The sequence below is a fragment of the Anas platyrhynchos genome, chromosome 2 (genome assembly GCF_047663525.1).
Source record: "Anas platyrhynchos isolate ZD024472 breed Pekin duck chromosome 2, IASCAAS_PekinDuck_T2T, whole genome shotgun sequence".
NCBI classification, from domain to species: Eukaryota; Metazoa; Chordata; class Aves; order Anseriformes; family Anatidae; genus Anas; species Anas platyrhynchos.
In genome coordinates this window covers 85,637,907-85,652,895 of record NC_092588.1, presented here as the reverse complement: position 1 = coordinate 85,652,895, position 14,989 = coordinate 85,637,907, and positions in this window count along the sequence as shown.

Genomic DNA, 14,989 nt, shown 5'->3' with positions numbered 1-14,989 from the left:
GAAGATGATTTATACTGTTGGTAGTCAGCGTGACTTCACAGTCAATCGGCTGGACCGTTGCTAGGAGTCAAGCCTAGTCCTGAACTCAAAGCAGTGAGGAATCACTGGTTCTGTTTTTCCCCATCTGGCTGACTCTGGATGTATCCGTCTACCAAGAGGGAACCTGCCAGCTTCTACCTCCACTTTCATGTTGTCTATTACAGTGCTCTTTACAGTGATGCCCCAGCATTGCTGGCTAGTAGATGGAAGAGAAAGGAATGAAGCAGTGACGCAGCCCTTCCTTTTATCCTGTAGTTGTTGTGTCCTGAGAGAATAGGGAAGAACCAGGTTTCTTTCTTGCACTTTTCTCATTCTAAATACATCTTTCTAGGCAACATCTGTCTTCACATCAAAATGATGATTGAAGTCCAGAGATAAAACATGCTACACTGAAGTATTCTCAAAACTGAGATTTTCTTCAGTGTTTTTAATGGTATTAAAATAGGTATTGTGATTAGTTGTCTCTAGGTGCCTCATGAATATTGTCATAAAAAAACAAAATTTCCTCTAAAAGAAAATAGAAAATAGAATAGTTTTAGGATTTCTACTTCATACATTTTTCATATGAACTTCTTTTTAGTGCTTTTAGCAATTTAAAAAAAAAAAAAAAAGAAAGAAAAAGGCTTTATAATTCTATGGTTCTTTGCCTTGCTCTATGAATCACAGTAAAAGAGTATGATTGCAATTTTCCTGTTTGGTTTACACCTCCCATAGAAGTCAAAATACCTTCCTGGGCCTGAACTAATTCTATAGTCAGAATGTAGGCCTAAGTAAATAACTTAAATATTTTATGAGAAAAAAAAAAAATCAAAACCCACAAACATTTCCCATTTTACTCAAGTAAGAAGTGGAATTTAATTTTATTAACAAATTTCTTTGTATACTTTAAGTGATATTCTTAATCATAAATGATGAAATATATAAATTTGAACACAAATTAACACAAAGTCCATGTTGCATATTGTCTAAATTCAATGTAAAAAAATGGAGATCAAAGATGGCAGAAAATCAAGCCACATATTATATGAATTGATATAAATTAAACTAAAAAAATGCCATATCACAGACTCACAGAATCACAGAACAGTTAAGGCTGGAAGGGACCTCTGGAGGTCATCTATTCCAATCCCCCCACTCAAGCAGGGATGCCTACAGCAGGCTGCAAAGGACCATGGCCTTTGAAGAACTCCACTGAGAATTCCACAATCTCTCAGGGCAACCTGTGCCAGTGCTCCGTTACCTTCACAGTAAAAAGTATTTCCTGATGTTCAGAGGGAACTGCCTGTGTTCCAGTTTGCACCCAGTGCCTCTTGTCCTGGCACCAGGCACCACTGAAAAGAGCCCAGCTCCATCTTCTTTGCACCCTTCCTTCAGGGGTTTACACTCATTGATGAGATTGCCCCTGAGCCTTCTCTTCTCCACACTGAACAGTCCCAGGTCTCTCAGTCTTTCTTCATAGGAGAGATGCTCTAATCTCTTGATGTCAGCCCTTTTTTGGACTTATTCCAGTATGTCCATGGGGGACCCAGACCTGGATGCTGTACTCCACCACTCCACCAATGTACTCCACTGCAGCCTCACTAATGCCGCTTCGTATCTCATGAAAACAAAGTATGTCTGTTATGTGAATTTAAGATAATAAATAAATCAGTCAACCTGCTGAAAGATTTGATTTGACAAAGGCTGTAAAGTGGGGATAAGTCTGAAAATAACATTGGAAATGCACCAGATCAAGGCCTGTGAAATTTTACTAACTTGCTCATGCTAGAAAGTCAAATCTTTGTTGTTATAAGAAAAAAAAAGATGAGTACGTATACCACTCTGTTCATAATATACAATATTTTAGTATGCTTAAAATCACCACCATTTTAATCCCAACTTTCTCTGAGAAGTGGATCCTCAAATGAACAGCAAAGATTACGATGTGGTTAATAATAAACAGCCTCCCTTTTGTCCCACCCAAATTCAGAAGACTATTTCTATGCAACATGAAATTTGCTTTTCTCCTGAAAAGTAGACCAGTTGCATTAAGATGATTCTTCGTTTCACATGTGGTGATGTATGCAATGTTTCATCCTACTCGATGATTGCACAGTCTTTTTTGTTTCCCTGGTTTACAAAAGGACATGGTTGCAGGGAGTCATTTCCCAGGGCAGCTGTTGTGAGTCTCAGTGCTCTGCATGGGTCTGTTGCCAGTATACTTTGTCTCATGCATGACTCCCACAATGTCTTGAGGAAATTTAGCTGTGCAGCTAAATTCCTGTTCCACAGCTGTTTAGATAACGTTGGCACATTTATCTGTTTACTAACTCCCAGCTGGATCAATCTGAGATATTGTGGGAGTGTGTCCCTCCCTCATCCACCCACAGCATGTCAGTTACCTGCTTTTACTTTATTTGGAAACATATTTGCTGCATCCAAAATGTTGTGGAAGACTGCCAATTCCATTTTTATTGGAAATCAATGTTCTCATATAGTCACAAATGTTGCCTTTTGACACTATAAGTTTATATATTTTTGCAAAACAAGTTCATGTTTATAAAATGCAATTTACCTATAATAACTTGCTAAATCTCCAGAGCCAGTATCTAAAGAAGGCATAGGAAACTTTTCAGGTTTTATTTCTTGAATTAATTAACGTTGATGTCAAGAAGTACTCTTACCAATTTGAGAATGATTTTTCAGAACTGTGACAGTATGGGGAAGTTTTATTTCCTCTTTTCTTTTTATACTCAGTTCAAAATCAATGCCAGGCTCTATCTTTGAAATAAATCACATGAGTTGATGAAAAATAGAACAAGCAGTAAATGTTAACATTACTACTTTGTAACAAATTCTTCCATTTTTAAATTCATGTCTTAATGCACCAGTAAAAGTGTTATTTTTTTTGTTTAGATAAGCATTCTGTAAGTGTGAAAGTCATGTAGATTTTACTTTTTTCACTTTCCAGTTTTGCTGAATGCCTTGCTGTGATTTTCTTCATTATCCAGTGTCATTTCAAGTGGAGTTGACCAGGTTATTGCTGGGACAAGGCTGATTAATCCTTGAAGCAACAGTGCATCTCAGCAGTCAAATCAATAACAACAGACTGAAGAATAGCTGTTAAATGGAATTAGGCCTTCTGTTATGGGGCTGTAGATCTACACACCTCTGAGATTCTCAGTATCTAAGTGTCCTCAGTATCTTTCACTTAGAAACCTTTTTTGTTCTATCAGAGGTGAATGAATCCTTTGTCTTCCATCAAGAATAGATGAGTGCTACATTGTTCACCTTAAGTGAAGACCCTGGGAATATTAGTTAAGCAAACAGTTGATTATCATAATCTAAAGTGTTAATAATAAAATGAATAATGATTTTCTTAAATGTTGAGCAGAACAGACTGCCAAACCAGGATGAGATTGATGAGGAATTCTACAGGCAGCTGGCAAAAGTTGCAAAATCATCAGCTCTTGTCCTCGTAGGGGACTTCAACTTCCCAGACATATCCTGGAAATGCAATACAGCTCAGAGGAAGTAGTCTAGGACATTTCTGCAGAACATGGAAGACATTCACCAGCTGGTTACTGAGCCAGCAGTGTGCTCAGGTGGCCAAGAAGGCCAACAGCATCCTGGCTTGTATAAGAAACAATGTGGCCAGCAGGTCTAGGGAACTGATCGTCCCCTTGTACACGGCTCTGCTGAGGCCATGCCTTGAGTACTGTGTTCAGTTTTGGGCCTCTCGCTACAAGAAGGACATTGAGGTGCTCGAGCGAGTCCAGAGAAGGGCAACGAAGCTAGTGAGGGGTCTGGAGAACAAGTCTTAGGAGGAGCGGCTGAGGGAGCTGGGTTTGTTAAGCCTTGGGAAGAGGAGGCTCAGGGGCGACCTTATTATACTCTATAGGTATCTTGAAGGAGGCTGTAGCGAGGTGGGGGTCAGTCTATTCTCCCACGTGCCTGGTGACAGGATGAGGGGGAATGGGCTAGAGAAAAAAAAAAAAAAAAAAAAAAAAAAAGACCATAATTCTTCAGGCTCCCCTTTAAGTGGCAAATTCCTATTTTAAGTTAGAAGAAACCCAAAGGTAAGCTTTATCAGCTGCAAGATATCTCCAAAAGCTATTCAAACAGATTGCTGAAATATGGGAGAGAATTACTAGACAGAATCTATTTATACTGTGGGTAAGAAGATTTTACTCTCAGAAGACTGTTACTACATCTGCAATGTGCATATAACAATAAATCTAAACGTGAAAGAGGGGGGCTAATAAATGTATGCATGACTTTACAAACTGGTAGGTACATTGATGGAATTTCCTGAATGAAATTAGTATTTACAGTTCTGCCTTATGATAATGCAGTGTTAAAAAGCTACAGCACATGAAGCTTTATTTAAGACCTGCTGTCACTAAAATCAGAAAGTGAAATTCAGGATAGGATTTAGAAGCAGCCTATAGGAAGTTAGGGACCTGAAATGGCAATATTTTCTGAAAGCACAGTTCTCAAGGCCTGCCTGTTGAGGCACACATGAATTGTGTGTGTTTGGAAGTAGTATTGCATTTTTGACATGATTACTACAGTTCATTAGAATTGATTTAATTAACAGCACCCAAAATAGAACCATTCTTTTTCAGTTAGCAAAATAGGAAAGGAAATGAACCTCTGAAACCAATGAAAAGTCATAACTCCTTAAAAATTGATGCAGTTCTAATGTTCTGAATGTTAATGCAGGTATGGAATTAAGATAAAATAAATCCTGTCAAACTATTCTTTAAAAGAACGTAATTCGTATGCATGTGCAAGAACAGAACACAACCCACAATTCTAAATGTGATAGCTTCCTCTAATTTAAAACAAACAAACAAACAAACAAACAAATAAATAAATAAATAAAAAGAGTCATTGCTGTAATAGATGTTTCTACACCTCTGGACATTTTTATAAATCCTTTTGCCTGACTATTTCTTTCGTGTCTGAAAGAACTCACTATGGTGATTGATGTCCAATTCCACAGAACATGGCACCTTTTGAAGATTGTTGGAGTTAGTTTTGATAAAGTTTTTAAAAAGCAAAAAGTTGATGATATTTACTAAACTGTCTGTCTAGTTTTATAAAAGTTTAGTTGTGGAATTTCTTCTTAATATTCATAGTGACAATCAGATCCATCTAAAGTTGTGCCAACATTCGTACTCACTTTGTCTGCAAATAATAATAATTAAAACCACTATAAATATACTTGTCCATAAATACTATATGTCATGTCAGGAAGTTTTCAAGTACAAGGCTGGATGATGAAAATTGAGACAATACTTCTTGGAAAGTGTATGGCAGTTTCTTAGTAAAATTCTATTGGTATTGAACATAAACCAAAAAAGGACTATGGGACTACGTCTTTTGGCAGCATAGAACTGTAGCATGACAGTCAAAGAAAGAGAGTACAGGTGTGAGATTAAGGAAGAGGAAATAGTTGGTGTATAGGATCTAAATATTGCGGGAGTTGGCACAGAAACTAGACCAAGTCACCTAAAGAAGAGGTATAGAAGAAATGAGGTACTGTATCACTTTTATCACCCTTATCACTTTTATAGATAAGAGTATAATGTTAAGATAATATATAACATAGTATATAGCAATAATATACTGCAATAAAATAATGAGAATGGAGAAAGAAGACTGGAACAAATATGAAGATAAAGAAAGATGTGAAAAGAGTACCATGAAAGCTTTGAGATACCAAAGATAAGGGACTGACCAATTTTGTCAGAGTTTGATTATTTTCCAGTGAATGAATCCTATCAACAAAGGAAAACTTTGTGATAAGAACGGGAAAATATTAAATATCCATCTCCCTTTTTTCTCAGACTCACAGAGTTATTGTAGTTTATTTTGAGTGTCCCATCCTTTCTCCTTCTCCCCTGCAATATAACCAAATAAATGGCTTTATATGTAAAATACATGGAAAAAAAAATCCATATTTAACAAATAGTCATTCAGCTCAGTTGAAAGGACTGTTTACCTTGCACATAGGCATTATTTTTTTCTCCTTTCAAACACTGCGGGACCTGCTTCCAAGATAAGGACCTACTGCTGAATGGTTTTTGAAATTTGAGACATTTTCACTTTATATTCTATAACTCCATTGGCCTTCACATCTAAATTTATAAACAATATTAAAAGCATGTTGAAGGTAATGACAGTAATGCAGAGGCATGGTTTTGCTATCTTGATTAAGGAGGTATTGGGGAGGTATTGGGGAGGCAAGGACAATCCCCAGACATGGACTGTATATCTCGAAACAAGACACTGGAACTCATGATAAGGAAGCGGCAGACGGACAGAGAAACAAATGTAAGGACTATAAATCTCAAAATTGGACATTGGAATTCATTATAAAGATACAACAAACGGAAGAATTGGCAACAACCAGCTCTCGCAATTAAGAAACGTGCCAATTCAGCAGATTCCTGACCAAAGGTGAAAAGTACACTGTGAGGAAGACTCGGGGTCTTCCTCCCAAAGACCCCTGCCCACGTCCCAAAGGCCCCTGCCCACAATTCTTGGGAGGCTCTACGCAGGCGCAAGGTGCCAAAAGGCTAATTAGCATGAGAAGCGAGGGAAGGCGGGGATAGGTAATGCATATGTATAGGCGCTTGTAGAATATTGATAGATTGATTGTATAAATTCAAGACTGCTTTCCGCTTTGGGTATGCACGATAGGTGGAGAGATCCCCCGTGCATCCAGCGCTGCAATAAAGAATATACCACTTAAAGGAATTTCGGCTTCGATCTTTGAATCAATCTGGCACCCCAGATGGGACTACCTCTCTGCCGGTCCGCAGGACCCGCTGGGGACAGGACTCCCTAGGGTACCCCCGGGATTTCCCGGAGGGACTCCTCGACTCACCGGATCACTGCGGAGGCAGACAAGGACCCCATCATTGTAAGTGAGTATATTCTTTATTCTGGTTTGGTTTTCTGGTAGACCGGTAGTCTGGGACTGTCCAGTAAGTCGGAAGGTGACTTCTGCAGGACAGTGTTTGGTATATACTTTGTGGTTAGTACCACAAGTATATTTGGGGACCTTGAGGTCCATCTGTATCTGGAACTGTCTGTAAGTCAGAAGGTGATCTTCTGCGAGGCAGTGTTTGGTATATACTTTGTGGTAAGCACCATAAGTATATTTGGGGACCTTAAGGAAAGAGCTCGCTTTAAGGTCCATCTGGAATTGTGTTGTCTATTTCGGTTTTCTGACTCATGGAGTATGGTATTTAACTTTGGTTATTGTTACTGTGATTTTGGCTATTTTTCTGGTGGTAATAGTAGGTTCGTGGCATTGTTATAAGGAAGATATCGTTATGGTGTTACACAGTTCGGTTTTCTGACTTATCGCATGTGGAATTTGACTCTGACTATTGTTATTGTGATTTTAGCAATATTGCTGGTAATAGTAGCTTTGTGACATCGCTACTGAAAGATATTGCGTGCCTGTAATTTTGTGAGTGATGCGTTTTTGTGATACGCTTTTGTAAGTAACACGTGTATTCTGAAAGTGTAAACTGGAAAATGGGGGGGCGAGTAAGCAGTGAAATTCCTAAGAAAAGTGCGTTAGGATGTGTTTTGAGTCACTGGAAGGATATTGGAGGATCTGCCGGTGGAAGTGTGAACAGGAAAACATTGATAAAATATTGTAATCAATGGTGGCCGCTTTATAAGCTGGAATGTGGAGAAAAGTGGCCCCTAAATGGAACTTTAAACTCTAATGTTTTGCTACAGTTAATGTTGGTTTTGAGAAGGAGAATAGGATGAAATGTTGTATACTGATGTTGTTTCAGCATCTTGGTGGGAAAAGGTACGGAATTAAGTTGGCCCCTGACTGAGCCTTTGATGTTGGCATTAGAGAAGTACAGGCTGGAGAAAGATAAAGGAAGTGTTAAAAGGGTTGTTGAAAGTGTTAAAGGTGTTTGAAGTTGAATGAGCAGGGAAAGAGGATGTAGGAATGTTAATAGTTCTGCCTCTGCTCTAGGCAGAGATCTTAAAATCATGGGTGTTAGCCCTTTGGGGCAAATGGATCATGATGGGTCCGAGAGAGAGTTGTTATGGAAACAGAAAAACAGTTAACTCTTAAAACAACCTGAGTTCATGTGCGAGCTCAGATTACCGATGGGACCGCTCAGGGAACTGTGGACAACTGCATTCCCCTGACCGACCCCACTGAGACCCTAATCATCCCTAAAATTATGAACGGCTAAGTAAATACTAAAATCTGGATGAATTGGGAATTGAGAATATGCTTCCAACAAGGTCTAAAAGAAACCCCTATGGAATTTTTGGACCAACTCTGAAATGTAATGAAAATAAATAAATAAATAAATAAAACAAAACGGTTTGGACCTGGCTTCGGAGGACAAATTGACTAGCCTTTTTCTAGGGTAATCATTGGTCCCTGATTTCAACAGGAATAACGGGGACCTGGGGAACAGGCTGCCCAGGGAGGTGGTTGAGTCACCATCCCTGGAAGTCTTCAAAAGACGTTTAGATGTAGAACTTAGGGATATGGTTTAGTGGGGACTGTTAGTGTTAGGTCAGAGGTTGGACTCGATGATCTTGAGGTCTCTTCCAACCTAGAGATTCTGTGATTCTGTGATTCTGTGATTCTGTGGAATCTACCCTAGCGGATCCTCCACTGATTATAATGAAGCTAGGGGAGGAATGGAAGTGAAATTTCTTATTGATATGGGGCAACGTATTCAGTTCTAAATCAAGCATTAATGCCTTCACAGAATTATTATGTTAGGGTAAAAGGTGTGTTGTGGTTTAACCCGGCTGGCAGCTAAACACCACGCAGCCGTTTGCTCACCCTCCCCCTCCCTCTCTGAGACGGGGGAGAGAAATGGAAAGTGAAGCCCGTGAGTTGAGATAAAGACAGTTTAATAAGACAAAATCTAACTGAAACCAGGACAAGGTGTAACCGAAAAGGCTTATTTTTGTGAACCTTTGAAGTACAAGTTAGGGAAACAATGGGGCATACACAGATTTTTATATACGCCTAACTCCTCATGGGCACTCTTAGGTAGAGATTTATTAGAGCAATTAGGAGCAGAAATTGTCGTTGAAAAAGGGAAAATGAAATTAAGAATAGGAGAAGAACAACTAATAAATGTGTTAAGCTTGGCACTAATACAAACTGACCCTAAAAGTGAAATGCCTTTAGAGATCACAGATCAATATGTCCAGGAGTTTGGGCTACCGAAGTCCCTGGAAGAGCAAAAATGTGACCTTAATAATTATTAAATTAAAGCCAGGAGAGAAACCCGTTAAGGTTAAGTAATATCCTTTGAGGATAGAAGATAGGAAAGGAATTAAAGAGATAATTGATAGATTTATACAGTATGGATTATTGATTGAATGCGAATCAGAATACAATACACCCATATTGCCAATTAAAAAGGCAGATGGGAAAAGATATAGGCTAGTTCAGGATCTGAGGGCCATAAATAAGATCACTGAGGATATACATCCAGTAGTGGCAAACCCTTATACTTTGCCGACTAAATTAAAGAATAGTCAAGTCTGGTTTACCGTACTGGATTTAAAAGATGCCTTCTGCCTAGGCTTAGCCACAGAAAGCCAAAACCTATTTGCCTTTGAATGGGAAAATCCCAATTCAGGCAGAAAGACGCAGCTTACGTGGACATTACTACCTCAAGGATTCAAGAATAGCCCCACTATTTTTTGAAACCAATTAGCAAGGGAACTCGAAACATGGATGCCTCCGGACACTGAAGGTGCTTTGTTACAATATGTAGATGATCTCTTAATAGCTACCGAGACTAAAGGGAGCTGTATTCAATGGACTATAAGTTTTCTTAATTTTCTGGGTTTAAAGTGGATATCAAGTCTCTTGACAGAAAGTCCAGCTGTCTCAACAAAGTGTGACCTATCTGGGATTTGAAATTTCGGGAGGACAACGAGAACTAGGAACTGAACATAAGGAAGTCATTTGCCGGACTCCAGAACCTCAAACGGTAAAGGAGCTACAAACCTTTTTAGGAATGACAGGTTGGTGTCGCCTTTGGATTTATAATTATGGACGATTGGTAAAGCCTCTATGTGAATTGATAAAGATTAACCAGTCAAAGTTAGTCTGGACTGGAGAAGCACAAAAAGTCTTTAAACAAGAATTGATGATTTTAAAATATCAAGCAATATTAGTAGAACTAGATGATGTGGAAATTGTGGTCACTAACGTCGTAAATCCAGCTTCTTTCCTTAGCGGAACTCTGGATGAACCTATAACTCATGATTGTATAGAAACAATAGAGACTGTGTATTCTAGTCGACCCAATCTTAAGGAAGAACCTTTAGAAGATGCTGACGAATCTTGGTATACTGATGGGAGCAGCTTTGTAAAACAAGGACAACGTAAGGCAGGATATGCTGTTACAACTGCTCAACAGGTAATCGAGTCTAAACCATTACCCCCTGGGACATCCGCCCAGAAAGCAGAGATAATTGCTCTTACACGAGCACTGGAACTAGCAGCAGGAAGGAAAATAAGTATTTGGACAGACTCTAAATATGCATTCGGCGTGGTACATGCTCATGGAGCGATATGGAAAGAACGTGGATTGCTGACTGCTCAGGGAAAACAAAAAGAAAACATGCTGAAGAAATTTTAAAATTGTTACAGGCTGTAAAACAATCAGAAAAGGTAGCTATGATGCATTGCCAAGGACACCAAAAGGGAAACTCTGATTTTGAAATTGGAAATCGATTGGCAGATCAGGAGGCTAAACAGGCAGCTGAAATAACTGAGGTGAAGGCATTGTCTTTAATACCAGACGGTAAAATCCAAACTATATATATGAACCAAAAAGCCAAATTATACAAAAGAAGACTTAAAATTAATTGAAGATTTGAAAGGTAAAATGAAACCAGATAGATGAGTATATTTAAAAGATAACTGTGTAATAATACCCTCTAATTTGATATGGCCCATAGTTCTTACAGAACACAATAAAACACATCGGGGAGCTGACACATTGCATAAGAGCCTGAGTCAGACATTAGTGGAACAAAATTTATATACAACAATAAAACAAGTAACTCAACAATGTAGCATTTGCTTACACAATAACCCCAATACCAAGAATAGAATAAAATTTGGAATAATCAGTAAAGGAAATTATTCGGGCAACTGTGGCAAATTGATTTTTCAGAACTCCCTAGAAAAGGGGGGTATTGTTATTTACTGGTTCTGACTGACATGATTTCAGGAAGGCCTGAAGCCTTTCCCTGTCGAACAAACAAAGCAAGAAGAAGTGGTTAAAGTCTTGTTAAATGAAATAATACCATGCTTTGGGATTCTAGTAGCAATGTCTTCTGATAGAGTTTCACATTTTTGTGTGCAAGTGGTACAACAGATAAGTAAGATTCTAAAGATATTCTAAAGACAACTGCATACTCTTTATAGACCGCAGGCAAGTGGACAGGTAGAAAAAATGAAACATTTAATTAAACAACAAATAGCTAAAATCGGACAAGAATCTAATTTGTCATGACCTCAATCCCTCCCTTTAGCATTACTTAGAATTTGAGTTAAACCTAGAATAAAAGGGAATTTGAGTCCCTTTGAAATCTTATATGGAAGGCCGTATCCATTTCTATTTAGTGGAGAGGATCGAACGCAGTTAGGATTAGAATATTTATATGCATATATAACTGAACTTCAGAAATAATTAAATAAAGTACATAAATTTGTTCTCAGGACCTGGGCTAGACGGTTGGATCAACCAATCCACCCTTTTAAGCTCAGGGATTATATATATAAAGACTTTTTCAGGACAACCCCTAGAGGAAAAACGGAAGGAAAGTGGACGGGACCATACCAGGTATTACTGACAACACACACCGCCATTAAGATTAAGGAGCAAGCAGCTTGGATCCACGATTCGAGGGTGAAGAAGGCCCTGGCGAGGATATGGACCACCACTCCAATTGGACCAACAAAATTATGGTTTTCCAGATCCTAATGATTGCAGGGGTGTGGTTCTCAGATTCGGGGTGGGCAGTTTGGGATGAGAACTTACACCTGTCCCTGATACAAACAATTTCTCAAGTAATTAATAAGACAAACTGTTGGGTATGCACCCATCTGCCACAGCATGGGAATAAGGGTGTATCGTTAATCAGGATTCCCTTGCCTGCAAATTTACCTTGGACTAATTTGTGGGAAAACACATCTTGGGGTCGAAAATATGAAGAAGTTTTGGAACTAGAAGTGAGTAGCTTTGAGCCGTTGGAATCTTACTATGTATGTGTACAAAGGTGTAACCCACCTAGGGGTATGGGAAAACAGGATTGTATAAATACGGATACTACTTATGTGGGAAATCAGACATCTTGTAATCGAGCAATTGATATTAGTACGACTAGCGGCTGGGCAAATTCAACCAGCTGGCCGGTTCCAGAAGGAAAAGGGTGGTATTGGCTATGCAATGATACAGCCCGTAAGGTCTTGCCCGAGAATTGGAAGGGAACTTGCACTCTTGGAGCAGTAGTCCCCAATTTGACCATACATGATGTAGCGCCTCGAGGTTATTTGAGAAATCATATCCGGAGAATTAGACGAAAAATTAACAATCCATTGATAGACACACCGCTTTTCATAGTTTTGTTCGATGGTTTATCACATGGTTAGGAGTGAGTGAATTGGAAAAGGCGATAGTTAATATTTCTGCAATTATAGAGAAGTTAGAAAACAAAACTCTGGATGCTATAAAGGCTCAACAAGAAGAGATATCTAGTTTATCACAGGTAGTATTACAAAATCGGATGGCCCTAGACTTGTTACTGGCCGCTCAAGGGGGAGTCTGTACAGTAATAAATACAAGTTGTTGTATGTATGTAGATCAGAGTGGAAGGATCTCTACCGACCTGGAAGAAATATGGAAGCAGACAAGGGTCCTACATAAGATCAGTAAAGATGATCTTTCATGGAGTTTTAGTGAAATATGGAATAAGTTAACCTCCTGGTTGCCCAATTTCCAATGTTTGAAACAAGTGTTCATTGCTCTATAACATTAGTAGTGTTAGGAATATTGTGTGCATGTTGTTTAGATGCCTGCTTTGTTTTGTTACTGTAAATAATGAAAGTATCTGATGCAAAAGAATTTGCATGGGAAAAGAAAAGGGGGGATTGATTAAGGAGGTATTGGGGAGGTATTGGGGAGGCAAGGACAATCCCCAGACATGGACTGTATATCTCGAAACAAGACACTGGAACTCATGATAAGGAAGCGGCAGACGGACAGAGAAACAAATGTAAGGACTATAAATCTCAAAATTGGACATTGGAATTCATTATAAAGATACAACAAACGGAAGAATTGGCAACAACCAGCTCTCGCAATTAAGAAACGTGCCAATTCAGCAGATTCCTGACCAAAGGTGAAAAGTACACTGTGAGGAAGACTCGGGGTCTTCCTCCCAAAGACCCCTGCCCACGTCCCAAAGGCCCCTGCCCACAATTCTTGGGAGGCTCTACGCAGGCGCAAGGTGCCAAAAGGCTAATTAGCATGAGAAGCGAGGGAAGGCGGGGATAGGTAATGCATATGTATAGGCGCTTGTAGAATATTGATAGATTGATTGTATAAATTCAAGACTGCTTTCCGCTTTGGGTATGCACGATAGGTGGAGAGATCCCCCGTGCATCCAGCGCTGCAATAAAGAATATACCACTTAAAGGAATTTCGGCTTCGATCTTTGAATCAATCTGTTTGTCTGTTGCTAATGTTTCTCTATTAAAGATTTAAGCATTTAAGTGAGACAAACATGACTCAGATAACACTTAGAGAAGACAAGATTGTCTAATTAAAGAGCTTAGAGAATTGAAATGCAAACTGTAAGCAGGGTCACACCCTCTTTTTCGTTCTTGTAGAAGTAATAAAAGCTGAAGTGCTCCTTCTCTGAGTAACTGCAGTGTAAGAAGAACATTTTGTAGTTGTGGCCTTGTATCTTTCTTCAGGATAATATATATATAATATATATATATATATTTTTTTTTTTTCAAATCTGTTTAAGATTTTGGCAGCAGGAAGAAATCTGAGATTGTGAAATTCGTTTTAGAACAATGTATTTTGGTATAGCTATATACTAATTTATACCAGCCCAAAATAAGCCCATAAGATTTGTGTAATACTCTTTTCTTGATTCATCAAATCAAGTAGTGTGTCTTTTGTGTGTGTATATACATATGTGCATTCTCAGAGATATATAGTCTGTGTATGTTGTAGGAAATGTACTTTTAAAAATAGCAGCATTACTGTGGCTTTAAAAGGAATTTTGTGGGGTTTTTTTGTTTGTTTGTTTTGTTTTGTTTTTTGTCTAAAAAAATTATCTGGAAGTTCTTTAGAAAAGCAGAGCTTGTTTATATGAATTATGGGAACAGGTGGTAAAAGCAGAGAAAAAGTACATTTGTAATTAAACAATTCCTAACAAATAATTCAAACAGCCATAACATTCTTCTGAAACTGGGCAAGGCTTGTTCTCAGTTCAATTTAATTCTGTATTTGCAGAATTGAATCTACAATTCACAGTGAAATATAGGGATTGCTGGTCCAGAAAAATAAAGAAAAAATGTTTTAAAAGTATACTAGCACCGAGGAGTAGCACAGTTATCCCTGTGTTCATGTTCTTTTATATCCTCACTCACATCAAAAGTTTTGTTACCTAAAAATTGATACATTTTTCTTCTTCCTCTTAGGTAGGGAGGTATTATTTTCTCAGCTTGAAATGGGAAGCAGTCTCAGAGAGATCTGTGATATTGAACAACTATCAGAAAAATGCTTTTCATGGATACTGCTGTAGAACCAAGTCTGGCAGATCAGCACTTACGGTAGTGGGCAGTATGGACTCATAATAGGAAATAAAAAATAATTCAAACAGAATTGAGAAGCAAAATAATGGATTTATTTCT